The sequence below is a fragment of the Canis lupus genome, chromosome 17, assembly GCF_003254725.2.
Source record: "Canis lupus dingo isolate Sandy chromosome 17, ASM325472v2, whole genome shotgun sequence".
Taxonomy (NCBI): Eukaryota; Metazoa; Chordata; class Mammalia; order Carnivora; family Canidae; genus Canis; species Canis lupus.
In genome coordinates this window covers 20883720-20905352 of record NC_064259.1, presented here as the reverse complement: position 1 = coordinate 20905352, position 21633 = coordinate 20883720, and the positions used below count along the sequence as shown (strand labels likewise).

The window sequence follows — 21633 nt, the reverse complement described above, 5'->3', positions numbered from 1 at the left end:
TTAAACCATACACGTATAATTTGTATATTTTCTGTATTTCTGTTATATTTCACTGAAGAATTTAAAAATAAAAAAATTTTAAAAATACACTCTCACCTACCCCACCCTCCAAAAATCACCATCTTATGCATATGTATTGCCCACACACTTGGCAATAGGGCAAGCTTAGAACAATCCAAGTAACTTCAATAAAGTCGAGCTTCACATGCATTGGAAACAGACCTTAAAAAACATTTAATGAAAAAATTGGGAGGCTGTGTTTGAATTTTATAACAGAATGAACCTATCAATCCACAAAGACAGAAATCTGAATGAAACCATAAAAATGAGAAAGGAGAGAGCTTCTCTGTCAATAGTGGGTCATGCATGCTCTGCAGAGAGACAAAGGCAAGAACAGGACCAGACAAAAGCTGGAAGAATAAAGACCCAAAGCCTGAGAAACTAGAGTGAGCCCATGGTGGATTTGAAATCAACAAAGGGGCTGCCTGTCAATGGACACGGAAATGACACGAAGATGGTGTGGCCGAGTACTGGGCACTGCTGATGTGTGGGAGACACAAGGAGCTGCGGCAGTAACAGACCCAAAAATTTTTGCTGAGCCAATGAAAATGGATAGGTGTTGGGGTTGGGGAGTGACAGCACTCAATGCAGAACGCAGATACTCTTCTTTTTCCCAGAGAATCTAGTCATTCATAAAACCTCAACTGCACTTGAGCCAAATGATTTTAAAATTTAAATGGGGAGCCAGAGGTCTCAATGGTTGGAAGATCCTGAAAAATATCATCGAAATCATTCAGTCATTCTTTCAATATTATTTTTTTAAGATTTTTTAATTATTCATTTGAGAGAGAGGAAGAACAGCAGAGGGAGAGGAAGAAGCAGACTCCCCACAGAGCGGGAGCCCCATGCGGGGCTTGATCCCAGAACTCGGAAATCATGACCTGAGCTGAAGACAGATGCTTGCTTAACCAACTGAGCCACCCAGTCTGTATTCTTTCAATATTATTGACTGCTTACTTACTCTGAGCAGTATTTCATCCTGGAAGTTACATGGATGAAAAAAGAGGTCTAAAATTTGAAACAAGGTGAGGAGAACCATTTTGTAATGGACTAGCCCATTGATAAATTCTTTAGTTTACTGTCAACTTTACATCCACCAGGGAAGGTTCTTACTTTGGTGTAGTGTTCCAAAGCATGGACTCTGTGATAGTACCTTTTTTTATGTCAACTTGGCTAGGCTATCATACCTAGTTATTCAAACACTCACCTATAGATGTTGCTGAGAAGGTATTTTGTAGATGAGGTTAACATCTACAATCAGTTGGCTTTAATTAAAGGAGCTTTTCCTTACTAATATGTGTGGGCCTCATACAATCAGTTGAAAGGCCTTAAGAGAAAAACTGAGGTTTCCCCAAGGAAGAAAAAATTCTGCTTTAAGACCTCAACAATCAGGAGTGCCTGGGTGGCCCAGTTGGTTAACTGTCTGACTCTTGATTTCAGCTCAGGTCATGATCTCAGGGTCAGGAGATCAAGCCCCATGGTGGGCTTTGTACTGACCATGGAGCACACTTAAGATTCTCTTTTTCCATCTGACCCACCCCCCTTCTCTCTCTCTTTAAAAAAAAAAAAAAAAAGACACCTCAACATCAGCTCCTGGCTGAGAGTTCCAGCCTGTTGGCTTACCCTATACATATTAGATTTGCTAGACTCCACAATCACATAAGCCAATCCTAATCGGTTGTTTCCCTGGAGAATCCCAACTTATACAGACTACACAGACTCCTTGGGTTTGAAACTTGGCTCTGCCATGTATCTAACTGGGTCATTTCTATACCTCTGTTATTTCAACTGTAAACTTGGGATAATAACAGTACTTAACTCATAGGAACTAGAACAACCCCTAGCACCGAGTAAATGCTTTGAAAGTGTTTGTTAAATACATAATTCTGTGGTGCCAAGTTCATTTCTTAGCTGAAAAACCTGAGATATTTTTATTTCCAACAAGCTGCCATCAACCAAACATGATCGCTCTTCCTCATACCAAGATCAGAACAACCTCGGAGCAGCAGCACCTCACCAGTTACAGGTGTTTAGTTGTTCTTTTAGATGGTATAGGAGCAGGTGAGATGCCAGGCCAGTTCCACACATGGTGATGATTTGGCAAAGCTGGTATCAGAGCACTTCTGGAACATTCTTAACTACAAGTTCTCAGCTGCTGACAACAGCTGTGCTTCAAGAGACTCAGACTCAGCACAGAGCTATTCCTACTATTTGCAAGGGTGGGAGTTCATAAAGGGGGTCCTAATCGTTTTTTCTGTTCCCACGGTTGATACTGCACAGCAGCCTGCCCTGGCCCCTGGCAATTAAATATTAAATGAAGAAAAGAAATTCACAAAAAAAGGGGGCACCTGGCTGGCTCAGTCAGTAGAGCATGCAACTCTTGATCTCAGGGTTGTGAGCTAAGCCTGACATTGGGCACAGAGATGACTTAAAAAAGAAAATCAGAAAAAAAGAGAAAGATTAAATGGGGAATCAAAATGTTTTTGTGGGCCTATTCTGGGGGAGATTGTGACAACAGTGATAACCAACATTTGTTGAGCACTTACTAGGTGCCAGGCACTACTCTCAATACTATTTAAACATTGTATAGATGAAAAAACTGAGTCCTCAAGAGAAAAGTAATTCAACTAAGGATAGGCAGAGTAGCAGAGTGGGGATCTGACACCTGGCTTTCTGGCTTAGGTGCAGGCTCTCCCTCCTGGGAACACTGCCTTTGAGTCTGGATTGGGAAGAGGGGGTCCAGGCAGGCGCACGAGAACAAGCATCAAACTAGGCTATGACTGATAGGAGGGCACAAGGGGAGCGCCTGGGTGGCTCAGGCCCTTAACTGCCTGACTTCAGGTCAGGCCATGATCTCAGGGTCCTGGGGTCGAGCCCTGCTTAGGGGCTCTGCACTCAGTAGGAAGTCTGCTCCTCCCTCTCCCTTTGCCCTTCCCCTCGCCCACTCTGGCTCACACTTTCTCTCTCTCAAATAAATAAATAAAATATTTTTTTAAAAAATGGAGGGTCCGAGGGCTCAGAGGATTCTACAGTGAAGTGTATTTAAGTTAAACAAGTTTCAAAGGCTGAAATAGAAGCCATCATAAACAATATTCCTTTTTTTATAAACAATATTCCTTCATGAATTTCTTTTGTTAGAGTATATAATGTGTCCACTTTATACAATAATACCAAATTTCATTGAAGATTTCTACCTTAGTGTTTGAACCTTTCTTTCATCTTCATATAAAAAATTTAAGGCAAGGGCACCTGGGTGGCTCAGTCAGTTGAGTGTCTGACTCTTGGTTTCTGCTCAGGTCATGACCTCAGGGTCCTGAGAGTCAGCCACTTACTGGGACTCCACTCTCAGTGGGGAGCTGACTTGAAGATTCCTTCCCTCTGCCCCTCCCCCCACTCATGCTCAAGCTGGCTCTCCCTCTCTCTCCCTGAAATAAATCAATCCTTAAAAAAAAATTTTTAAGGCAAAGTGATCCTGAAATTATTTCTCATTTATTCACTAGCAGTGCAATGAAATCAAATATGTTACTTATTATTCTCATTTGATTTCATATTACATCAACTTCTTCCTACAGGTTTTCACAAGGACAAAGATTTTCTGTATTGTTCTCCTACAGGATCCAGTGAACTAAGTCTTAGAGGACTTTTCTGAAATTATTTTCTTATAGCTCAGGAAATAAGAAAGGACAGGATCAGATTCTATCAGAATTTGGTTAATTTTTATACCAGCAAGATAGAGAGGATCTTAGATTTTTTAAGTAATCTCTATACCCCAAGCAGGGCTTGAATTTACCACCCTGAGATCAAGAGTCACATGTGCTACTGACTGAGCCAGCCAGACACCCTGGGGTCTTAGATATTGTTTTCTAGTAATACCAACTTCTCTGGCTCTGTGTAATTATCTAAATCCTAATTGACTTCAGTGATGTGTTCAGTTATGATGGCCACTGGCCTACAATTCCCTAGAGCTAATGCAGGATCATGCTGAATCCTGGATGAGAGGAGCTGTTACCAAAGAGGGAAATTTTCCAGAGAGGCATGGCTGGAGGACAGAGGTGTGTACACTAAGTCTCCAAACTTAACTTTGACCAATTGTGTACTCTTGCCTTGCTGTGTAACTGTTCCCACAGGTGGAAATACACAGTGCATTGAGCATATTGAAACTATGGTGGCTTACATCTCCATCTGGGAGAGGCTATGCCGAAAATAGCTAGGTCTTCATGGCCTATGAGCACCTTGTATATACCTAGCTGAGGTCCTCAAGGTCAAGGAGACGAGAATTAAGAATGGCACCCCAGAATTCTGGGACTCAGCTGCCTCTCCCTTCTGGGCCCCGTCTCTCAGACATTTTCTTTTCTTTTCTTTTTTTAAAAAACATTTATTTATTCATGAGAAACACAGGAAGAGAGAGAGAGAGGCAGAGACACAGGCAGAGGGAGAAGCAGGTTCCATGCAGGGAGCTTGATGTGGGACTTGATCCCAGGACTCCAGGATCATACCTTGGGCGGAAGGCAGGTGCTAAACCGCTGAGCTACCCAGGGATCCCCCTCTCAGACATTTTCATAGGAGATAGGAGGGGGATGCTGCTTTCTCTCCATCTTCCCTTTAGAAATGGGCTGATCATACTGGTATTCCTCATCTCTGGACTCCCCAGGAGGAAAATACTAGTATGGATGTTCACACAGCGCTTGGTAGCATTATACCCTTAAACAAATCCATAAAATTCTTTCAAAAAGAATAAACCAATAAAACATTCCCTCCTGAAACTTTTCCCTTGGGATAATGATGTGAAAACACATTTCCTACTGAAGCTTTTTCATAAGAAAAAAACCTTCATGTCAGATTTTAGGTTTTCTAATATTGAGATTCCTGGTTTTCATCTACTCCAGAGATAGATAGGTCTATTCGCTTAGCTTAAAACATCCAGTGAACAACATTCCAGCTAATCCTTTCAGACCAGTTTTGTAAATTCTGAGAGGCACCACCTCAAAACACCATCCTTGAAAAGCAGTAAGATACAGTCTACTGCTGTTTTCCTGTGGCCGCTCAGTATACTCCAGATAGGAGGCCTTCAGGTTGGCAACTATCAAATGTTCTGGACAAGAGCCAACAGTGACATCACAGCCTTATGCATCAACCTGGTTAAGAAAGAAAATCCTGGGGTTTCACGACAGAGCCAAAGGCTCGTCAGTTAACTTAATGGCAAATATAAGTCTCAATGATTAGTCCCTATGATGCTCTCTTTTATCCTTGCTTCCTTCACTCTTGGAATAAAAATGCTTCTGCCTTGCCCTCCCTTCCCACCTTTTTATTAAATGAATGACAATTTAAAAGTATAAACCCTATGCTTAAGAGTCACCTTTAATATAAGCTAAACAATGATCAAGGGAAATCTCTAAAACAGAATTTTAGGATTGGGCAGTCCTTTCACATGTCAAGATGCTGCAGCCTGACATGAAAGATGCTTACACCGCCAGCAAGACTATGAGTGCATGGAAAGCTGTGTTGAATCCTTGTTTTGTGTTTCCATTTCTGTTCATCTGCTTTCCCATGGGCAAGCAGCCACCTCCTATCACAGAGCCATCCCCATCTTAGGTCAGCAGGCAATATGGGCAAAATATGCAAAAGGATGGACACACTGGTTTGGGTGTGGTCACTGGCAATGGGAAGCTTTGGTCCCCTGGCTGCAGGCTCTAAAAGCCAGGAGCCGCACCCTTGGCGGGTAATCAATCTCCAAAACCACTTCTCCCGATTTCACCGCAATCCCCACCAACCCTGACTGCTCCCTCTGTGAATAACAGCAGACCTTAGACGTGGCCGGCCTCAGCAGACAAAGCCAACCGCCCGAGGGAACTCGCCCTGCACGGAGGCAATCACCAGGTCGCCGCGGGGCCACCACGCCGTCTGGGCTGCTGGTCAACAGCAGGAGGCAGGAGGCGACGCGGAGGCCAGCAGGCATCAAAGCCGGTGGCGGCGGCTTCCTGCCCGACCCACAGTCTGGGGGGACGCGCGACTCACACCAGGGAATTAATGCAGGGGTTGGTGCTCCAAGATAAACCCCCAAAGACGAGGGCTTGCCCAGAGATTTCTACGGGAGCATTTTCTGCACCAGAAAACTGCACACTTGAGTTCGGGGGAGGGGGGGCCTAGTGCGGGATCCGGAGGATACCAGGGGCGGCTATTGTTCTCCAGGTCTCTCGGGCGGGAGACGTCCCCCATCCCGCCTCCCAGCCAGCATCTGCCACTGGACCAAGCCTTTCAGCCCCGAGAAGAAAAGGGTGTGCCTGCGGCGCTGCGGATTATCGCAAAACCTGAAGCGAGTCCCCACGGGCTGTGTCAGGCCGGGAGACAAAGCTCCTGGTGGGGACAGCTCAGCCCCGTCTCGGATCCGCCATCCTGGGTCTGTCGCCTGTCCAAGGGCCACGCCCAGCTGGCCACCTGGACCGCCAGGCTGCACGCCTGGAGCTTAGGGTCTTCAGGCCCGGGACTCGCCTCCCAGCCGCCCGCGCCTCCTCCCTCCCCCGGGAGACCTCCCTCCCCAGAGGGACCCTCCCCCTGCCCGCGCGGATCTCCTCCCCCCAGGCGTCTACCCTCCGCAAACCCCGGCGGTCTCCACCCTCCAGCATCTCTCCTCCCATCCCATCCTCATTCTTCATCAGCCCCAGACTCGCCCCGCCTCGCGCCACCTGCACCGCACTCCTTCCCTCCCTCTTCAGGCCCGCCCCCCGCCCCCTCTCTTTGCTCCTCAAACCCTGGTCTCCACTTGCCTCTCTCCCCGGACTCGGTCCACCTGTCCCCACCCAGCTTTCCCATCTCCCCATCTTTGCTCAGACTGAGGCCTGGCGTCCGCCTCTCTCCGTCCCAGCTTCTGTCTGGCTCCGGCTCTTGCCCCTCCCCGGCCTGGGGCGTCGATGTCGGTCGCCCGCCAAGACCGCTGCTGCGGGGAGAGCTCCCGCACTGGGCTCCAGCGAAGGCACCCGGCGAAGGCACCCGGCGAAGGCACCCAGCTCGGCGCTCGCTCTGGGCCGGGCAGCCACAGGCGGCCTTTGTGGTTCGGGCAGGTGCCTCGGAGGCAGCAGGCGAATTGTCCTTAGGCACCGCCGCGTTGGCCAGACGGGTGGAACGGGCCGTCGGGTCCGGTCCAGGCTGGGCAAATCCCAACCCGGAGGCGAAATGGACGCAGGGTGTGTGCACCGGTGGTAGCGGGGGGCCACGGGCAGCGACCATCCAGGGATTCGGGCAGGACGGGCCCGTAGCCAGAGAAGCCCCCGCCCAGGCTTCCAGCCATTCAGTGCACCTCGACGAGCGAGGCTGGGCGCCTACTGTGTGCTAAGAGTGAAAGCCCTTCAACCAAGCCGTCTTCTCACCCCAGTTCTTTGCAATCCCACGAGCACGCTCGAAACGCCTACTATGAGCAAGGCACTGCACGGAGCTCTGTGGGCGTACAAAGAGGGCCCGATCTCGACCCCAGTTTAGCCCCGATGGCCGCCCCAATCCCAAACCACACCTCCCGCCGCGTCCCCTGAGGCCGGGTCCCTGGGTGCACCCCTATCCCTGCCCTTTTGTGCGCCTCCCAGAGAAACGGAGGCCGTGAGAAGGATGTCCCAGCCCGGGGAAAATGAGCCCACCGCCCGCCCCGCCATCACGCACTCCTCCGGGATGCTGCGGCTGCGAGGGTCCGTCGGTCGGTCCGTCTCTCCTCGGTCTCGCCGCGGCGCGGGAGCTGCGGGTGCTCAGGGCGGCGGCGGCTGCACGCGCGCTCGCTCGATCGCCGCCTTGGAGCGCGCGGCGCTGGAGTCGGAAGCCGGGAGCTGGGGAGGGGACGTGGGTGGGGGCTGGAGGCGGCCTCGGCCAATCACCGACCCGACGCCTCCTCTCCAGCGCTCCCCACCTCGCGCTAGCAGGTTAGGGGGAGGCGGGCACAGGCGGCGCCCCGCATCTTCGCCGCCGCGCGCGGCCGCCGCCTTGGGACTACAACTCCCGACAGGCCCTGCTGCAGGGCCGGGGTCCGAGAGGGGAAGGAGAGTGAGGCCCGAGAACCCGCCGACCCCCCTCGCGCCCTCCTCCGCGTGCCTTTGGGTTTCCATGGTGACCCACGGCCCTTCACAAAGCCCCGGCGCTGAGACGCGCTGATGCACGAGTCCCCTGGGAGGGCTCTGGGGCGGGTCCCGAAGACACAGCACCTCCCCTCCCCCTGCACGACCCCACCCGAGGGGCTGAAACAATGCCCCGGCCGCCTCACCCGGTGGCTGCCGGGCCTGCCCTTTGCCGCCGGCTTCCCTCCCGGACCCAGTACGACGCCTTCGAAGCGGGCGCTCGGCGAGGTCGCACGCTGGAGCGGGCGGGGTGGACGTTAGAGAAAAATATCCTCACGTAGGTACAGTACACAGTGGACGGCCACTCAGGGCCAACCAAGTTCGCATCTGCCCCCGCCGGGGACTCGAACCCCGGGTTCATTCTCTGGGCTGCTCTGAGCTAGAGCTGCTCCATCCAGAGCTCTCAGGTCCAGCCACCTGTCCTGTTTCTGACACCTTCTTTCAGGACATAGTGAAGTGTTTGGAAATGTTTTATGACTCAATTTACACTCACCTTTTTTTCTTCACGTTTTAAACATAAATTAACTAAATCAACAAATCTAGAAAAGGAGAGGGAGGATTATCAGGCCTTAGTACCACCTCCCTAAACCCCTCTTAAGCCTTTACTGTAATCTTTTATGTAGTTGTAATAATAGCTTAGCTGTGATTTAGTAATTTGCTTCTTTTCACTTAATGTCACTTCAAAGCCGTTTCTATTGATTAAAATGCACCAATGAGTTCTCACCTCCAACCCCATCCAGAGTCCCTCCCGGGAACCCCAATGGGTTACTGCAGAAACCGTCTCCTCCCAGCTTGAGAGACGAGGTGAAGTTGAGGGAGTTCCCAGCCACCTTGCCTGCGCAGCCACAGCCAGAGAGGTAGTTCACACCTCTCTACAAGTTATTTTCAACCAAAATGGTGCTTTACTTCTCCGGAGGATGCCCCACTCCTCTTCTCAACAAAACCCACAGGGGCGGCATGGTGGCAGAGCCTGCAAAGTGAGGTGTCTACGGACCACTTTCACTGCCATCCTTTGCCAAGGGCTCAGGGCCTGGAGCAGGCCAGGCTGGCATTTGGGGAGTGCCCTGCTGGATTATTCACACTGAGTCTGCTTCTCCAAGGAGGAAGGTTTACTATTCAGCCCCCTGCCCCACACATCCTGAGTTTATGAAAGGAGCCCCCAGATGAACCTAGGGCCTACACCAAAGCATCCCTAATCCAGGGAGCCCAGGATGTGGCTGTGAAAACTTGGAGAGAGGGGCTTGTCCTCCCACTGCTTCAGTTTAGGGCACTGCCCTAGGGATTCACAGGCTGGCCAGGCTCTGCAGGGACCTAGGGATTTAGGCAAAATGGATTGAGCCTCAGGGAGGTGGAGTGAAGCCGCCCTCCTTACAGGCTGTCAATAGCTGGATCCCTTGGAAGCTGCACTTTTTGCCTCGGGGGAGGGAGTCCTCTAGTGGAGGAAACGTTTTTTGCAACATTTAATGGACCTCAAATTTGGACTCCCTCCTTTGCTCTTCCTGGACCTAACTTCCCTTGTAAGAGAAAGAGCAGCCTTGAGGTCATCTGTCTGCTAGGAACATTGTTGAACGTCTCATCTAAACCTGAGGCGGTAAATGTCCCCAGTATTTGATTTTAGCTTTATTTGCTTACTTTCAATCTAGGTTATCTCTCCTGGAAAATAGAAAGGGCATAGGTCTTGGAGTCATACATCCCTAGGTTGAAATTGTTGCTATACTTTATGGAAAATTGACCTTGGGAAAGTTACTTATGTCATCTGAACTTTAGCTCCCTACATAACTAGAGGATCATAGCACGTTTTTTATTTTTTTATTTTTATTTTTTTTAAAGATTTTATTTATTTATTCATGAGAGACACACACACATAGAGAGAGAGAGAGACAGGCAGAGACATAGGCAGAGGGAGAAGCAGGCCCCATTCAGGGAGCCTGACGTGGGACTCGATCCCAGGTCTCCAGGATCACGTCCTGGGCTGAAGGCGGTGCTAAACCGCTGAGCCACCCGGGCTGCCCCATAGCACATTTTTTTAAAACTGCCATGATGATTGCATAAGGAAATACATATAAAGGGCATAGCACACACACACACACACACACACACACACACACACAAAGGGCATAGCACACTGCCTGGCATATAGCACACACTCAACAAATGTAGCTATAATCATTCATTTATTCAATAACAAATGGTTATGGAATAGTGTGAGGAATATAAAAATATGACATTGCTGGGACACCTGGGTGGCTCAGTCAGTTAAGCATCCAACTCTTGATTTTGGCTCAGGTCATGATCTCAGGGTCATGAGATCGAGCTCAACCTCTTACTCTGCACTAGGCACCAAGCCTGCTTAAGATTTTTCCTCTCCCTCTTCCTGCCCCCACCACCCCCACACTCCTGTACATGCTCTCTCTCTTTAAAAAAAATGATAATCCCATTATAACAGCTACAAAAAGCAGTATGTTGTGACTTTTACTATGAGGCTCATATGACCAGCTTGGATGAAGTAAAATAGGAATTCAGATGAGAGATAAATCAGTTCTGAACAAATCATCAGGAAATGGAGGAGCTTGATTTGGATTTCACCTGGATATTGATGTGCTGGATGATTCTAAGCAGAGGTCTGAGATTCCAGGATGAAGAAGTAAAAATTTGTGGTTGGGGGAGCTGGGAAGTGTTTGGAAGACAGCAGAGGAACCCATCATGACTTGAAAATCAAGTCTTTGAAGACAAAGAGGATAGTAGATAGACTGGTGTTGGGGCCAGACTTCTCAAAGCTGAGGGCTACTGGCTCTTACGAGTAAATGTGTTTAGGGTTCCAAATCACCTTAAAAACAAGCTTCTGAATAATGGGTAAATGAAGAGTTATCATAAGAGGGGAATGAGTGTAGGAATAGTGGGTGTTTTGGAAACACATTGGATCCTTACAACTTCACAGGGCAGATAGCACTGGTCATTTCTTACAGATGAGGAGGTCCAAACTTAATAGAAGTCAAGTGACTTGCCCCAAAAGTCACCCCAAATAAGCATTATCAGGGCTCCAAAACACATCTGCCTGATACAGAGCAGAGCCTTCTTGCCCCAGCAGAGAAAGCTGACTCTCCAGTGCAGAGACTATGGTGACCATGAATGACTCTCAAGGAGTCATGTTCCTTTCTCTGCAGTTCCAACCTGTTACTTCTCGAAGTGTCCTCTGAGAAAGGGTATTCTCCAACATTCCCAAGGAGGTTTGTATTAGATTTCTTCCTTGGCCTTCTCTTTTCACCTTTTCCCCCCTCATAGGTCAATGACAACCCTAGCATGGAGAACACATTGTGAAGTCTACTTAGCCACTAAAACAATTGTGAGCCAGCAGTCAAACTTCTATATTCCGGTCAGTGCCACGGGGCAGGAACCAAAAACGAGACGGGAGATGGATAAATGGACATTGAGAGAGAAAGACAAGAGAGGATGCTTGTAGAAGATCTAAAGGCATAGAGCTAGGGGGGCCAGGTTGGCTCAGTTGGTAGAGTGTACTACTCTTGATCTCAGGGTTTTGGGTTCAAGCCTCATGTTGGGTGTAGAGATCACTTAAAAATAAAAGCTTTAAAAAAACAAAAAAAAATTTTTAAAGAAATGCATAGGGCTAAACAGATACACAAACAAGAGCAGTGGGAAATGAGACTAAAAGACTTTCAGGTCCCAGAGCTCTGGCCACCCAGCACAACACTGAGACACAGGAGGGGACGGGGTGGGGGGGGGGGGGGGTGGGGGGGGGGGGGGGGGTGGGGGGTGGGGGTGGGGGTGGACGGGGGGGGGGGGGTGGCTGTGCTTGAGCTGAAAACATCAAAGTAAATGCCAGTGGCTTATCATTGCTCTTGAAATGCTGATGAGGTCTCCAAAAATTTAAATCATTCCTTTTGGCCTAGGAAACTTGTCCCCCCACTTTTATTTTTAAGTTTCAAAGTTTAATTTTAAAATAAAGCGTGTCTTGTCTTGGAACTAGAATAGCCACAAGCCAACATAAAGCAAGAATCGCTGGATGACTCTAGCTATCCTAGCCCCATAGCGGAAATCTATAATTTGAAATTTGCATTTATTTCACACCCACATGGAACCTATGAACTGCATGGTCTCACAATGCCAACATTATTCAGATAAGGATAAAGAGGTTTTGTTTTAAGCTGTTTTCTCCCTTAACAAGTCAACTTCATCTGGGCATTAGCAAGAATAATAGTGACAACAAGGAACAACTTAAATATATACAACCACCTTCAGAGAACAAAACTGTTACTCTAAGAGTCAGATCTTTTTTTTTTTTTTTAAGATTTTATTTATTTATTCATAAGAGACACACACACAGAGAGAGGCAGAGACATAGGCAGAAGCAGGTTCCATGCAGGGAACCCGATGTGGGACTCAAGATCTTTTTTTTTTTTTAAGATTTTTTATTTATTCAGAAGACACACACACTCAGAGAGAGAGAGAGAGAGAGACAATGAGAGAGGCAGAGACACAGGCAGTGAAAGAAGCAGGCTCCATGCAGGGAGCCTGACATGGGATTCGATCCTGGGTCTACAGGATCAGGCCCTGGGCTGAAAGCAGGCTCTAAACCACTGAGCCACCCAGGGATACCCAGAGCCAGATCTTTGATCATCTTTTTGTTCCCTACCAGTCACACTCCACAGCACAATGCTTTATTAAACCCCTGATGAGTGCTGATGAGCTGAAATTGGAAAGAATTCCCTCATCCTGCCACCAAGTTGGATTTTCATTTATAAGATGAGGCCAGGGGCACCTGGGTGGCTCAGTTGGTTAAGTGTCTGTCTTCAGCTGGGGTCATGATCCTGGGGTCCTGGGATGGAGCCCCCCGCATTGGGCTCCCTACTCAGAGGAAAGCCTGTTTTTTTTTTTTTTTTTTTTTTTTTTGAGAGCCTGTTTTTCTCTCTTCCTCTCCATTTGTGCTATCTCGGTTTCTCTCTCTCAAATAAATAAATCATAATCATAAGTAAATAAATAAAATGGGTCCAAAGAAATACAACACTAAAAAATACCCATCACTGCCTCTACCTGATTTTTTCTGATATTATTTTATGAAGCCAACAGAAGAGTTGGCTATTTTTTTCTCTTTAGTTGCATTACTCAAAACTTAATAAGAATTAAAGTGAATCTTTATTGAACATTTCCTGTATGCTTTATGTACATGATTCATTTAATCCCTGCAGCAAACCAGTGAGAAAAGTATCACGATACTCACTTTATGAAAGAAGGAAACATGGGGTGCCGGGTGGCTCAGTTAGTTGAGTGTCTGACTTAAGCTCGGGTCATGATCCCAGGGTCCTGGGATCCAGCCCTACCTCAGGCTCCCTGCTCAGCGAGAAGCCTGCTTCTCCCTCTCCTCTCCTGCTTGTGCCCTCTCGCTATCTCTGTCTCTCAAATAAATAAAATATTTTTTAAAAAAAGAGGGAAACAGAATCTCAAAGGCAAGTGACTTGCCTAAGGTCCAACAGCTCAAAGGAGTAGAGCCCAGACCAAAACCTAGGTCTAACTCAGGGTCTGTATTTGTTCCATTAGACCACACTGCCTATTATCAAACATTTTATTTACATTTGCCCTTTTCTCAAATCTATAGTGGTTTTTGGGGATTCGTAGTGTAATTTTCAGAGTGGCACCATCCCGTCTAGCTTGGTGATTATGTTGACCTTGACTAGTTTGCCTCCTTACCTTCACAATGAAAAGCCCCCAGGTGGGTGTTCTGTGAGGTCCCCAGAGAGCCATGCGTCCTGCTCTTCAAAGTTACATTGTCTCCAGTGTCTGGGCATGCCTGGGTGGCTCAGCAGTTGAGCATTTGCCTCAGGGCATGATCCCCCCAAGTCCCTGGATTGAGTCCCACAGGGAGCCTGCTTCTCCCTCTGCCTCTCTCTCTGGGTCTCTCATGAATGGATAAATAAAAATATTAAAAAAAAAAAAAAAGTTAGTGTCTCAGAGCACTTGGAATTGTCCCACATGCTTGCATATTCTCTGTTGTTTTTTCATTTTTTTCTCCCTGCATTTAGTTTGAGAAATTGCTATTGGCATCTTTTCAAGCACACTGATTTTTCCTCAGCTGTGTTAGTTAGGTCTACTGATGAGCCCATCAAAGATATTCTTCACTTCTGTTACGCTGTTTCTTCCTAGTACTTCTTTTTGATTCTTTCTTAGAGTTTCTATCTCTCTGCTTGCAGTCCCCATCTGTTCTTGTTTGTTGTCTATTTATCCATTAGAGCCTTAACATAACAATCATTATTATTTTAAATTCCCTATCTCATCATTCTATATCATAGCTGAGTGTGGTTCTGATGCTTCCTTTGTCTCTTCAGATGATATTCTTTCATGCTTTTTTAAAAAGTTTTATTTATTTAAGTAATCTCTACACACCCACCCAACACAGGGCTTGAATTCACAACCCCGAGATCAGGAGTCACGTGCTCCACCCACTGAGCCAGCCAGGTATCCTTCTTTCATGCTTTTTAAAACATGGCTTGTAAATTTTTGTTGAAAGCCAGACATGATGAATCAGGTAAGAGAAACTGAGGTAAGTAGGTTTTTAGTCTAAGGCTTTGTGTTAATCTGGGCAGGAGATGGGCTGTATTTAGTAATTGCTATGGCTGTGAGTGCCACAGGCTTGTTTCCTCTAGTTTCCTTGTTTTTTCTTCCCCTTTTATCTTTGGGTTTCCCTGAGAATTGCTTCTTGAACAGACTCTGTGATTTGCAACTTTCCCAATTATAATCTACTGTTACTATCCTGAAGTCTGTTGATGTGGCGGAAAGGTGTTGGGAAGGGAAGCGTTCCATAATATTAGGATTAAATCTCATTTTTTTAGTATCCCTGAGTCCCTGGGCTGTGGCCTTCAGAAGCATTTCTCAGCCTTTTTTCCTCCCCTCTCTTACATGAGACAGGGAGGATAGACAGGGTCAGAGCTGGCTAATTGCTCTTCCTTCAGGTAAGAGAAGAACTCTGGGAAGGTTTCCCTTGTATGGCTCTTATTATGAAGAACTCTCTGGGCTTATTTCCACATGATTACCATGCCAGAAACATAAAGGGGATCTTCTCCAGTCTTTACCATGAGAACCTGGTGGGGTTCCTGGAAGTAAAATCCATGAAAGGATCTTTCTAAGCCTGGGTTCTGCTATAGGCTGAATGTTTGCATCCCCAATCCCTCAATTTCATATTTTGAAATCCTAATGCCGGGATCCCTGGGTGGCGCAGCGGTTTGGCGCCTGCCTTTGGCCCAGGGTGCAATCCTGGAGACCCGGGATTGAATCCCGCGTCGGGCTCCCGGTGCATGGAGCCTGCTTCTCCCTCTGCCTGTGTCTTTGCCTCTCTCTCTCTCTCTCTCTCTGTGTGACTATCATAAATAAATAAAAATTTATATTAAAAAAAAAAGAAATCCTAATGCCTCATAAGGGAGAAATTTAGACACAGATACACAGGGAGAATGCCATGTGATGATGGAGGCTGAGTGATGCCTATAAACCAATGACCACCAAGGATTGCCAGGAACCACAAGAGGCAAGGAAAAAGTCTTCCCTAGTTTCTTTCTTTTCTTTTCTTTTCTTTTCTTTTCTTTTCTTTTCTTTTCTTTTCTTTTCTTTTCTTTTCTTTTCTTTTCTTTTCTTTCTTTCTTTCTTTCTTTCTTTCTTTCTTTTTCTTTTGACAGAGAGAGAGATAGAGAGAGTGCCAGACAGCACAAGCAGGGGGAACAGTGGAGGGAGAGAGAGAAGCAGGCTCCTTGCTTAGCCTGCTTCTTTCTTTCTTTCTTTCTTTCTTTCTTTCTTTCTTTCTTTCTTTCTTTCTTTCCTTTTGACAGAGAGAGAGATAGAGAGAGTGCCAGACAGCACAAGCAGGGGGAACAGTGGAGGGAGAGAGAGAAGCAGGCTCCTTGCTTAGCCTGCCTAGGATCCCAGGATCCTAGGATCATGACCTGAGCTGAAGGCAGACCTTAACCAACTGAGCCACCCAGGTGCTCCTAAAGTGACCTTAAAAGACCCAACTGCTATACTTCATAAAAGACAATACCCCCCAAGACCTGAGGCAAAGATTGGATTACAACCACTCACTGTTAAGTTTTTCAAACATGGTATTTTAAAACCATGTCAATCTCTTTTACCAGTAAAAAACCCAAGTGGAGAATATGGAATTGTGTAAGATCTAAGGGCCATAAATGAAGCAGTTGTACCTATTCATCCCATAGTACCAAGTCCATATACTATTCTCAGCCAGGTCCCTGGGGATGCTAACTGGTTTATGACCCTTGATTTAAAAAACACCTTCTTTTGCATCCCTTTAGTGGGGGAAGGGCAGCCATGATTTGCCTTTGAATGGGCCTGACCTTCAAGCCCTCACAATTAATGTGGACAGTCTTGCCACAGAGATTTAGAGACAGTCCTCACTTATTGAGGGTGGAGGGTGGGGAGGGGGGCTGCACTTAGCAAAGACCTCTGCGATATCACTTCACCTCAAGGGACTATAATTCAATATGTGGATGACATTTTAATCTGTAGTCCTACAAAGGAAACGTCTGATAAAAATTCTGTAACCTTACTTAATTGCTTGGCAGACAGAGGCTATCATGTCTCCCCTAAAAAGGCACAAATATCTAAGCAGAAAGTAAAATATTTGGGATGTGAACTAACACCAGGCCGCTGTATTCTATCTACTAATATTTAAAAAAAAAAACAAAACAAAACTATCTTATTATTCTTTTTATTTTTTTTAAGATTTTATTTTATTTATTTATTCATGAGAGACACACACAGAGAGAGGCAGAGACACAGGCAGAGGAAGAAGCAGGCTCCATTCAGGGAGCCCAACGTGGGACTCGATCCCGAGTCTCCAGCATCACACCCCTGGCTACAGGCAGTGCTAAACCGCTACGCCACCAGGGCTGCCCTATTCTTTTTATTTTTAAAGATTTTACTTATTTATTCATGAGAGACACACAGAGAGGCAGAGACATAGGCAGAGGGAGAAGCAGGCTCCCCGCGGAAACCTGATCCCAGGACCCCAGGATCATGACCTAAGCCAGAAGCAGATGCTCAACTACTGAGCCACTCAGGTGCCCTGAAGAAAGTCTATATTAGATCTTGAGCCCTCAAATACTAAGAAACAACTCCGAACTTTCCAAGCCATGGCAGGCTTTTGCCACCTCTGGATTCCTGGATTTGGGCTCATAGTCAAGCCATTGTATGATTCAGCTAAAGGTCCTGATGAAGAACCTTTACTCTGTACTAAATCCCAGCGGATGGCTTTCAGAACCTTAAAAACTAAGCTCCTATCAGTCCCAGCCTTGGATCTACCAAATTTAGAAAAACCTTTCACTTTATATAGGGCAGAGAAACAGGGCCAAGCTTTGGGAGTTCTTACCCAAATATTAGGAAATGAAACAAGACCAGCGGGCTATTTTTCTAAGCCACCTGACAATATAGCCCAAGTGTGGCCGGCTCACCTCTGAGCAGTGGCTGCAACTGCCTTCCTGACAGAGGAAGCTTCAAAACTTACTATGGGACAGTCCCTAACTGTGATGACCTCACACCAGGTCCAAAATGTTTTAGAGTCTAAAGACCATCAATGGATAACAGGGGTGGGGGTGGAGTGTGTGGAGGGCAAATTACTAAATACGAGGCTATGCTTTTAAACACACCTAAAGTGGTTCTTAATATCTGCCAGATTTAGGGGCACCTGGGTGGCTCAGTCGGTTAAGCACCTGCCTTTGGCTCAGGTCATGATCCCAGAGTCCTGGGATGGAGCCCTGAATCCAGCTCTCTGCTCAGCAGGGAGCAGAGCTCTCCTTCTGCTCCTCCCCGCTGCTCATGCACTCTCTCAAATAAATAAATAAAATCTTAAAAAATAAAAATAAAAAAATATCAGACCCAGCTACCCTTATGCTTGGAACTGGCCATCATACTTCTTTTAATTACTTCATTTTTTAAAAATGATTTATTTATCTATTCATGATAGACATAGAGAGAGAGAGGCAGAGACACAGGCAGAGGAAGAAGCAGGCTCCACGCAGGGAGCCCAACGCGGGACTTGATCCCGGGACTCCAGGATCCCGCCCCGGGCCAAAGGCAGGCGCTAAACCATTGAGCCACCCAGGGATCCCCCTGGCCATCATACTTCTATAGAACATAACTCTTCAGAGATTATTGATCTTGTTTATTCTAGCCCATCACACTTAAAAAGATTCTCCTATTGATATCACAGATGACAGCTGGTTTACTGATGGCAGTAGTTTCATGGAAAAGGGGATAAGAAAAGCTTGGTATACAATAGTCAGTCTAACTCAGACTATTGAAGCTAAAGCTCTTCCAGCAAATGCATCTTCCCTGAAAGCAGAGTTAACAGCTCTCACTTGTGCTTTACAATTGGCAAAGGGCCTCAGAATCAATATCTATCCTGACTCTAAATATGCCTTCCTAGTCCTACATGTGCATGGGTCAATCTGGAAAGAGAGGGGGCTATTATAAAGTCATAACTCTCCCCTTAAATATGGGCCTAAAATAGTAGATTTCTTATGGGCTGTACATGAACCCAACAAGGTGGCTGTAATTCATCTCAGGAGACATCAAAAGGACAGGGCCATAGAATCTAAAGAGAATAACCTCACAGACTATGCAGTGAGGCAGGCTGCTCAAAGCCTGCATATACTGAGTCTCATACCAGTCTTGACACCAATAAAAGATACATCCCCAGTCTATTCAGATCAAGAGACCTGAGTAGCCCTGGAATGGGGATTTTCAAAAAAAAAAAAAAAAAAATGCACAGGACTGGTTTATAAATGATAGAGGAAAAATCTTTATACCTGAAGGTACCCAATGGAAACATAGGCAGCGCATGCACCAGACTACTCATTTGGATAAAAAGGCCCTGGAATAAAGCATTAAAAACCCCCTCAATGGGAGTGACTAGGTGGCTTAGTAGTTGTGTGTCTGCCTGGCCCTGGGATCAAGTCCTTGGTCAGACTCCCCACAGGGAGACTGCTTCTCCGTCTGCCTATGTCTCTGCCTCCCTCTCTGTGTCTCTCATGAACAAATAAATAAAATCTTTAAAAAAACAAACAAACAAACAACCCTTCATTGAATTAACTTAATCACTACCAGAGGGTGCTATTCACATACCTCCCCCACTTTTAAGGCTAATCCAAAGGTGGGGGACATATCCTGGGGAGTACTGGAAATTAGATTTTATGCAAATGTCATCATGTAACAGATATAAATACTTACTGGTTTATGTAGACACTTTTTACTGGATGGATGGAGACTTTCCCTTGTAGAACAGAAAAGGCCACTGAGGTAACAAAGACTTTGCTAAGGGAAATTGTCCCTAGATTGGGACTCCCTTGGTCCCTACAAAGTGACAACAGACCATCTTTTATTGCACAAATAACTCAGCAAATAGCTCGGGCCTTAAAAATTAATTACTATTGGGAGACAAACCAAGGAAACACACTGAAGATTGCTGGAGGGGAGGAGGGTGGAGGGAGTAACTGGGTGATGGGCATTAAGGAGGGCACTTCAGGTAATGAGCACTGGGTGTTACATGCAACTGATGATTTGCTAAACTCTACCTCTGAAACTAATATACACTGTATGTTAATTGATTTTAAATAAAAATTTTTTTTAATTTTTATTTATTTATGATAGTCACACACAGAGAGAGAGAGAGGCAGAGACACAGGCAGAGGGAGAAGCAGGCTCCATGCACCGGGAGCCCGACGTGGGATTCGATCCCGGTTCTCCAGGATCGCGCCCTGGGCCAAAGGCAGGCGCCAAACCGCTGCGCCACCCAGGGATCCCTAAATAAAAAAAATTAATTACTATTGACATTCGGCCTGGCACCTACAATCCTCTGTAAAGGTGGAAAAGGCTAACCACATCTTAAAGCAGCATCTTACCAACTAAGCATTTAGACTTAAGAAAACTGGATTACTCTTTTACTGGCTTCTCCAAATGAGGATTGCCTCCAAACAACCAACAGGGTTAAGTCCCTTTAAGTTATCATGTGGAAAACCTTTTTTCATTGCAGACCTGTCAATAGATGGAGAGACTATAATGCTCTATTAAATTATTCACTTGAGGCCGAGTTAATTCATAAATCTCTAAATGAATATGCAAACCATATCCTCCTTCAACCTGATCTGACAGTCACTAGCAACCCACCCCGTGTAAACCCTGGAGACATGGTTTATTTAAAGGATTGAAAGTCTGATACAGCAGGGGATTTAATTCCAAGACAGAAGGGTCCCACCAGGTCATATTATGTACTCCCTCTAAGTAAAATTAGAGGGATGCTCTTTATAGGCTCCTATATCTAGAATAAAAACCTGTATCCCCTTCACAGGAAACCAATGAGCAGACTAATGTGTCTTCTTATTCCTGTGAACCATGGAAGATCTCAAATTTCTCTCCAAACCACAATAAAGAACTGGAGAAAAATTTTAGTTCACTATCAAAGGTCTTTTTTATTCAGAGGTCTCTATCTTATTATAATACTAACCTTTTTCTGTTATCTTTTCTGGTGTCTCCCTGGCTGGTGCCAAGATTCTTTCATTACCCTAACTTCCAGATGAACATCAAGGGGGTTCATATATGTTGTCTACCTTAGATTGGCTGCCTCTGCCTTTGGTAACTCCTAGATATAAATTCCCCAGCTGACCAATTTTGACCCAAAGGTATGGACATCTCTATGCCTTTGTCCAGCAGGAAGAAGTTAGAGAAGATGAGGCCTCCCACACTCAACGATCTTAAAGATTTAAGGGTCAAAATTGTTGAGGGTGGGGGGGGGGGGATAATGTGGGAAACAAAGGAGAAGGAAATGTATATAAAATTAAATGTCCTTAAAACCTGCAGCCCATTGACAAATAGTTGAGATAGGCAGATCACAACATTTCCTCCAGGAACCCAAGTCTTCTCTAACATATGAAAGTCCTTTTGGAACTTCCTTTATCTTTAAAGGAAGTATACCCCACCCCACCCCAAGGTATATAATCAGTTGCTCCTCACAATCTCAGGGCAGCAGGAGGCAGCAACGGCAGCAGCTCTTTCTGTCCACGGGTCCTATTCCTGTGCTTTAATAAAACCACCTCTATGCACCAAAGACATCTCAAGAATTTTTTCTTGGCCGGTGGCTCTTGACCCCACCAACACACCAGCATTCAAAACACTACATCAAAAATCACATCAAGGGGCATCTGGGTGGCTCAGTGGTTGAGTGTCTGTCTTTGGCTCAGGGCATGATCTGAGGGTCCTGGGATCGAGTCCCGTATTGGGCTCCCCTCTGCCTATGCCTCTGCCTCTCTCTGTGTGACTCTCATGAATAAATAAAATCTTAAAAAAAAAAAATCACATCAAGCTGAAGCCTGGGAGAGTGTAGGAATGAGTGCAGAGGGACAAAGGAGGGCACCTTGGGACACTTGGGGCAGGGGAGCTGGGGAGGGGAGGCTGCCAAGGGTAGGGAGAG

General features: G+C 46.3%; 1 protein-coding gene and 1 long non-coding RNA gene across 2 annotated transcripts in view; one reads left to right on the top strand and one right to left on the bottom strand.

The window, feature by feature from the left end:
* The window catches only part of DPYSL5 (dihydropyrimidinase like 5), a 96745-nt gene extending 88692 nt beyond the window's left edge, over positions 1–8053 (bottom strand). Inside the window, exon 1 of the mRNA XM_025454409.3 lies at positions 7708–8053. The gene's annotated coding sequence lies outside the window, so the exon portion shown is untranslated. The remainder of the gene's footprint in view (positions 1–7707) is intronic.
* A 79-nt stretch (positions 8054–8132) lies between these two features.
* Positions 8133–21633, top strand: part of LOC118351093 (uncharacterized) — a 32540-nt gene continuing 19039 nt past the window's right edge. The window contains exons 1-3 of the long non-coding RNA XR_007403305.1: positions 8133–8430; positions 11436–11526; positions 14563–14621. This is a non-coding gene — a long non-coding RNA (uncharacterized LOC118351093). The remainder of the gene's footprint in view (positions 8431–11435; positions 11527–14562; positions 14622–21633) is intronic.